General features: G+C 37.5%; 1 long non-coding RNA gene across 1 annotated transcript; it reads left to right on the top strand.

Moving 5' to 3' along the window:
* The first annotated feature begins 815 nt into the window (after nucleotides 1-815).
* On the top strand, nucleotides 816-1,744 carry LOC137247120 (uncharacterized). The gene is made up of 2 exons (XR_010951781.1): nucleotides 816-1,469; nucleotides 1,558-1,744. It is a non-coding gene; the product is annotated as an uncharacterized lncRNA (long non-coding RNA).
* The last annotated feature ends 6,560 nt before the right edge of the window (nucleotides 1,745-8,304 follow it).

Here is an 8,304-nt window from a genome sequence, read left to right as displayed (position 1 = left end):
CGAAAAATTATTAACTTCTTTGTCGATAACGATAAAATTTCGATTAAAAATATATAACTTTTCGATAATAAACTGATAACACATCGATAACTCGCCGAAAATAAACAGATAACTCTTCGCTAAGAAGCCAATAACATCCCGATAACATTACGATAATAATAGAATCCCTATAATTATTCGTATTCACTAATGAATTTTCAAAATCCCGCTAAATGGTTCCAAAATGGTACCAAAAGAGACCCCAACTAGTTGCTAACATAAACCCTAAAGTAGTCTCGAAATGATCCCGAGATAATTCCAAAACAGTCACGAAATAGTCCCGGAATATACCGAAATAGCCATGGGTACTTATTTAAACCGGGTACTTTTTCAGAACCGAATACTTTTTGAGAACCGGTACTTGTGCAGAAACCGGGTATTTTTTTTAGAACCGAGCATTTCTTGAACTGTGTAACCTTTAAAGCTCGTGTACTTTTTCGGATTCGGTTACTTTTCCGGAACAAAATGAGAGTAACCTTGAACTTGTAGAGATATAACTTGGAACAACATATCTAAACTGCTATTTACCATTAATTAATTGCCAATTCTGCCTCTTCTGTCGAATTAGGGTGTCGGTGGCAATAGTTTTCGCTCCGGAACTTTCACATGGAAGGCAGATCAATAATATCTTATGGTAAACAAGCAGAACACATGGTATCTGCTATTAAAAAAGAAAGAATCGGAACACTGGAAGTACGTTACGGTTGACATTCAATGCTCGAAATACATTGGAAAAAACAGACGGAGAACAACTCCGAATCTGTTGGTGTCGTAAATTGACGTTTTTTAAATCGAAGGAAAGAGGAGAGCTTTAGAGATTTCTAAGAGAGTTCGGACTTATTAATGGTGAATTGTGATGACTGAACTGGATTTTGTCATTGAAGCGGCATTAGAAGTCGTGTGAGTTTAAGTTCTTCCTCACGTGTTCTTTGCCGAATACGAAGTCTTTTCCTGAAGAGTTTTTTATTTTACCTCCAAAGGGACTGGAGCGTGAGACTTTCAGCATATTAGGCAAGCACATTACCCATTACATCATTGATGCCGCTTCATAGTTACTAATTTTACAGTTAGATTAGATCGAATCCATTAAATTACTGCAAATTTGCCACATTAAAGCATTCCGTATGCTATAGCTGTGAATAATCGGAATTTTCGTGCACAAACGCCAGATATCCAATACATTGGAAAAGTTTAAGTTAACAACTCGTCTTTATTTCATTTTGAAAATAAATAAATATTAAAATACGGAGAAATGTTGAAGTTGGCAAATTATGCACACAAAAATGCTGAAATAGCATTTTTTATAATAATTTTACTGAATTTGCTACAATCAATCGTGGCTCCCCGCTGGACGACTGACTCATCGGAAGAGGATCTGGAAGAAGATAAATGTCATAAGCAATGTGTTGCGTTATTGAATATCACAAGAGGTATTTGCAAATCAAAGTTTTTATTTTATTTCAATATTTGTTGAATAATTTGAACTTATATCTTTACTTTTTTCATTTATTGAAAAAGATCATTTTATATGCGCTGGAAAGATCGATCCGGGTTTCCTGAATTTCCTGTGATGTGCGTGACATATTTATGAAACTGGAATGATGCAAAAAATATGATGGAAATAAAAATTTTCATGTAAAAGAAAAATTTAATACAATACAAATTATATGTGAAAAAAATTAACTAAGTAACGTAGCGAAATAAATCCACTACCCTGTAAGAAAGCCAATAGCTGGTGTGGTTCAGAACCAGTCTTAAGTACTAAAATCGAACTCATTCGATAGAAGCTAGCTTTTTGGTAGATCGAAACTATAGTAAGATTATGCAGCTGTGCACAACTTCCACCGCCTAGGATACGGCCATTTTAAATTCGCTAGATGAAGACATGTAAAAGAGACTGAAGGCGAACTAGTAATGGTTCCGAGTGCACCAGTTCAGAGCCAGACCTTTTTTCCTACATGGCAGTTTTGTTGAAAATCCTTTAACTGCACTACAGTTCCAAAGTTTTTCCGTTCGACAGGCGGATATTTTGACTATATATTAGGCTAGCACGCTAATGCATTACATTGTGACTTTCAGATTTCGCTGTGGCAAGTGAATTCCTTTTGAGTTCTCGTTTTTAAGTACCGTTGCCGCTTCGGCTGATGGATTTTGCCGTCTGTGATTACCCAGCTCTCGTCCACTTTGAATTAGAATGCGAGTTGAGTAACTATAGTATTTGATGGTAAGCAAAAAACCACCCTCTTAGATACAAACTTATATACATGCAATAAATTTACTTTGCTGTTGTTGTTGTAGCGATAAGGACACTCCCCTTGGGTAGTGTTATCGATGTTGATGGTCCTTTGCCGCATACAGATCCGGTACGTTCTAGTATCAAGCACCATTAAGTAAGTTACTAGCCCGACCATCTCGGGAACGACTTAGAATTATCATATAAAACTCTCTAGGCCATCCCGTTCTCCCAACCTTTAGATCCATGAGGAGCTTGGGGTCGCCAGAGCCTCGGCTGTTAAAGAAACAGGATTCGCCACGGGAGGTGAGGTTGCAAATTGGGTTGGAGAAGCTATAAGTTGCGCTGGCAGCCTCTTGAACGGGTTGCGCTACACAATCCCTTGAATCAATTTGGTATTTAACCCGCTGGAGGAACAATAAATTGACTCATTTTGTTTTGTTGATTTTCCAGCAGGGTGGATAATTGATGCTCATATATTGGAACGATTTTGGTTTCGTTCCTAGAGAACGCAATTTGACGGTGCTGATGGCACAACGCCGAAACCAGTTCATTTCTAAACCAAATTTGACAAGGAATCACCGAAAATCGTTCCAGTATACAACAATAAATTAAAATATAAATTTGTTTATATAGAGTGTCAACTTTTATAAAAGTTAGGGAGTGATTTGGGTAGATTAGCCTCTTTTTATATCGACCTGTTCAACCCTTGAAGGACTTCGGTATTCGGCATTCCTCGCCCCTCCGAAAGTAATACCTCGTCCCGAACAACCACCTCAGACTTTGTGGGTTCTGAAGGCCAAAGTGCAAAATGTGCTTTGTGAGCACGGTACCTTACTTTTGATGAGGTATTCATGGTCCTTAATGCTTAAATGTTTCCCTTTAGCTTTAGGTTAGTTTTAAATAGCCACTCCGTCAGGACTTCACTTAGACTGAATATGTACATAGTGTTAGCAAAATAATGGCTATTTTGGTATAAAAGCTGCTTCATTCGATATCCACTGGGGATTGAAAAGACTAAGCTCAACTGAAAAAGATTCAGTAAAGCCTCGAAGTATGGCATCGCTTAGATTTGGGCATTTGCAGACTAGATTGAGCTTACTTAATAAGTACGAAGTCCAAACTCAACGAACTGATTGGACCTTATCCTTTTAGCTTCAGACCTTTTATTTGTTTCGCGTACCACCCTCTTACAGTTTTCGACCGCTCTTGAGAACGTCTATGATGCATCTAATGCTTTGAGCGCTACTTAGCTGTTCGAGTATATGCTTACCTCACAGTCAACATGCAGATTACCTAGCAAAGCAGGGTGCTACATCAGCATTCTATGGTCCAGAGCCCTTTTGTGGACTCACACACCAGGGAAACTATAAGTAACTACGAAACTAAACAATTCAGACGTCACTGGATTGATTGCCCAGGGCAAAGGTAGGCCAAACTGTTTATACTCCCAGCAACGAAAGTATCAGCCAAACTCATTAACCTAAGCAGGGAGGACCTAAGAACTCTTACTGGGTACTACATGGGACACTGCGGTCTACGATATCACCTAAGTAAATGAAATCTATCTGATACCCAAATTTGTCGTTTCTGTTAGCTGGATGATGAAACGCCGGTTCACATTCTCTACGAATGCGTCGCTCTAGCTAGGCAGAGACTATCCCATCTAGGTGGTGGGACTCTTAATCCCTATGTGATATGGAGTAAAAAGTTGAAGAGGTACTTAGATACACAAGAGCCTCCAGATACAAAATTAGGCTGAAAAGTCTCGCACAATAGATCTGCACAAAGGTCGCAATGCTTCCAGACCAATTAATAATAATAATAATAATACCTCACAGTCGTTTACCTGATTCTTTAACACAAGACCATTTTAGACCCGTCAGTGTTTCGTGAGATTACGCCTTCTTTGAAAAATTTGTAGGCTGACCAATCCAATATTGAGAGCAACTTTACCTTGAAAGTTTTGTCGAAGTTAAATGTGGAATAAAGGTAATCTGTTGTCGCATCCACGTTGGGGGGTATTCTTAGGATATCGCTGTGCCTATACAGCTTCCCGTTCCAGCTAATAGCAGCAGATTAGGGCACAAAATTTGTGCTGCTTAGATCATACAATGTAAATGGATTAGGATGCTCTGGCCCATGAAGTACTCCTATCGACACCCCTTTTGGAAGCAGACCAAGAGGAAAATCTCAATTGAGCGGTAAGTGGCAGGGGGAGAAAGATTTGAACTCTTTTGGTGCCCCAATTGGAGTCAATAAGCAGGTGAGCTAGTTAAAGGGTGTAAACTAGTTTTAGGGGAAACATCTCACCTTCTACTGTTCCGAAAATGTTCCTAAATCAATATTCTTCTAGCTTTCCGATAATCTCAGTTTAGGTCCAATATTTCGTGGATTAGTCTATAATTGTGTTCTTTTAGCTAGCAGTGGTTCTTAGGAACATCAGACAATTAATTGTCCCCGAAATTGCCAAGGACCTGGAGACAAATATTTACATCCGCTTAGAATATATCCCGCCAATTATTAGAGGTCCGCTGGAGATCGAACTTGTAGATTATGTTACTCTATATTTTTAATCATATTTCATTAAACGAAGATCCAAAAAGATAAGGATTAAGACTGTAATCGCTGAACATTGCCGGCGTTTTACAAAAGCCGTACATCTACAAAAAAGTCTTCTGAACATGAAGGTGGAGATATAGTAAATAATATACATACATCCAAAATATCTTACAGCAAATATGGTCGGAAGAGGGCATATATCTCGGTAAGCGTTAAAAGTGATGTGATTAAGTCGCACGAATGAAGATTCCGCTGGTATCGTCCTTTCAAAGTTCAAGATAAAGCGGGGTTCCAGAGAAGGTGACTCCATATAGCAGTTTTTTTTAAACCTGAAGCCAAATAAATACAAGGCAACTGTGAAATATGTATGCTAGAAAGAAAGAAAGGGGGTTGTATAAGAGAGATAGGTAAGGGTGTGGGAATCGAATTAAGGGGTGGCGGGGGGAGATAGAGGAGCGGGGTAGGTAAGAAAAAGGAGGTAAAGAAGCTAGTGAGAAACGGGAATAGATTTTAGGATTTTAGGGAGAACCATTTTAAAAATATAGGCAAGCTATTTTCCCACCAGGAAGGAGGCTGCTGGGCATGCTGGTTGGAAATATATTTGAAATAGGTATGAACAAGTAAGAAAGTGTAAGTTCGGGTGAAACCGAACATTACATACCTAGCTGTACACTTGAAATGCTGTGTTGTTTTTTGTTTTTTTTTTTTTTCTCGGACGTTGTGGCAGCGCACTGCCCTCAAGTGGCCCGATGAAACCAGGCTAATCCGGTTTTTTTTTTTTTTTTTTTTTTTTTTTAATTCATACATATTTTTTTTTTTTTGTGTCCTAATTCTTATTTATGGGTTACTTATAATTTTTTTTGTTACCGAGTCTTTGAGAGGCAGTGGCTTCTTAAGCGCCGAGATCTAAAACCCCTCAGCTACAGAGAAACTCATCAGCTGAGAAATATAGATTCACAAAATACAATAGACTAAAAGTATAAATATAATTTTTTAATTATTAAGAGAAGATAGAACCGTCTTTTTTATGGCAAAGAGCGAGTCCGAAACATCAATTATCCTCGAGTGAGAGTTATAATCTTCACACAAACATAGAAAAGGTTCGTGTAGTTGGAAATTGCTTCTGCATTGTTTAAGAATTATAGGTTTATAATGCCTTGAAACTCGGCATGGAACATTCAAGTTTACTTCGTTCAATAGTAATGGGCTTGAAATCGATCCATTTAAAAGTCTAGCCATAAATGGTACACCTAGCATTTCTGTACGACTTGCAAGGGTAGGAGGATTTATTAGTTTTAATCGATTAGTTTAAGGAGGAAGATTATACGGAGAGTCCCATTGAAGATTTCTAAAGGCGAAAAGTAACTGTTTTTGAATTGATTCTAGTCTATCCACATGAACTTGATAACGCGGATTCAAAATTATCGATCCATATTCTAATATCGGCCTCACCAATGATGTAAAAAGGGTTTTTATAACGTAAGTATCACTAAACTCCTTTGCCCATCTTTTCACAAATGCTAAAACTCCTCTCGCTTTATTGACTGTGGCATTAATATGAGGGTTGAAACTAAGTTTGCAATTCATTGTAACTCCCAAGTCAAGAAAAACATCAACGCTTTCCAGAGTTTGGCCATTAATTTTGTAGGAAGCTGGCTGTATGTTCCCACGTGAAAAACACATGGATTTACATTTTTCTATGTTGAGAGGCATAAAATTCGCATTACACCAAGTAACTAAACGATTGAAATTCGCCTGGAGTACAGAACGTTCTTCAACCGACGCGTATGACTTAAAAAGTTTTACGTCGTCGGCATACATTAAAATTTTAGAATATTTTATAGTTGTGGAAACATCGTTTATAAAGATCAAAAACAGAATAGGACCGAGATGGCTGCCCTGAGGCACACCAGAGGGAACATCGATGACATTCGAACAAATTTTTTTAAAAATGACTCTTTGAGTTCTACCGCAAAGATAGGAGGAGATCCAGCGAGTTAGGCCAGGTTGAAAACCAAGCAATTCGAGTTTATAAACAAGTAATGAGTGGCGTACTTTGTCGAATGCTTTGCTGAAATCAGTGTATATAACGTCGGTATGATGATTGTTTCTAAACCCATTAAAGACGTGAGTTGTAAATTCAAGCAAATTGGTTGTGGTTGATTTGCTCTACAAAAGCCATGCTGAGAACTATCTATCAATGTAGAAATCGAAAATGTAAGGTGATTACTAACGATTGCTTCGAAAAGCTTAGGGATAGCGGAGAGCTTTGCTATTCCACGATAGTTTTCAATAGACGACTTGCTTCCTTTTTTATGGAGTGGAATAAGAAAAGAATCCTTCCAAGCCGTCGGGAAAATGCCATTTTTTAAAGAGAGGTTAAACAGATCAATCAGTAAGGGGCTGGTAAATGTATTCCGCACATTTTTTTAAGAAAACATGTTGGGATAATACATATACATATTAGGGCGGGTCGATTTAAAAATCGCTTATTGCTCTAAGAAAATCGTATTCTAGGGATCAAAATAGGAACATTTGCCGAAGGAACCATACCTCTAAAACGAATTTTGATGTCCCCCCTTTGGGTCGAACTTTTGGGTACGGGCAATTTCAATTCTACCTACTGTGTCTTGTGTGGCTTAAAAAAAAACACAAGCAATTTTACGATCTGCAATTGTGGCACAGTGATACCTTCATTTTTTAAAACGGTTGAATAAAAAACCCACACAACTACGTTTACGACATGCAAATGCATCACAGGGATGCCTTGGTTTTAAAAGGGGGTTGTAAAAACGCTAATTTCTAATAATTTTTTTTAATTTCTTTTCTATTACTAACTTAAATTCATTTTTTCATTTACATATGTTCTGACTAAAAAAATTTCTAAAGAGAAAACTAAGCTCCAAAAAGAAAAACATAGGCATTTCAAAGTGGGATTTTTCAAAATTTGCCCCTACGACCCAAAGGGGGAGACATCAGAATTCGTTTTAGAGGTATGTTTCCTTCGGCAAAGTTTCTTATTTTGATCCCTAGAATATGATTTTCATAGAGCAATGGGCGATTTTTTTGCCTCCCCACAAATCGACCCGGCCTAATACATATGGTTCTATTTTGAACTAAATTTTCTTCGAGTTATGGCTCCCGAAACATTGAAAATTGCTTAGTCATAAAAGGGGCGGTGCTATGCCCATTTTCTAAAATTTGAAGTTTTTCCTATTTATTGTTATAAATCCACTTGGGAAATGAAATACCATTGATATAAAGCTCTTTTTTTTGCACAGATATAGCTTATTTTATTCGTTCACGACCCCTTTTTTTCCTCATAGTAAAAGCAACTTCTCTGCCGAATTTTGTTACGATAGGTTTAACGACTTTTGATTTATGATTAATAATATTTGTAAAATTGATTTTATCAAGAGTGTCAATATCAGTCCACACGTCAAATTTCAACATTCTAGGTGTATTATTTA

This window comes from Eurosta solidaginis, chromosome 3 (assembly GCF_040869045.1).
Source record: "Eurosta solidaginis isolate ZX-2024a chromosome 3, ASM4086904v1, whole genome shotgun sequence".
Taxonomy (NCBI): domain Eukaryota; kingdom Metazoa; phylum Arthropoda; class Insecta; order Diptera; family Tephritidae; genus Eurosta; species Eurosta solidaginis.
This window is presented reverse-complemented; position numbering and strand designations above follow the sequence as displayed.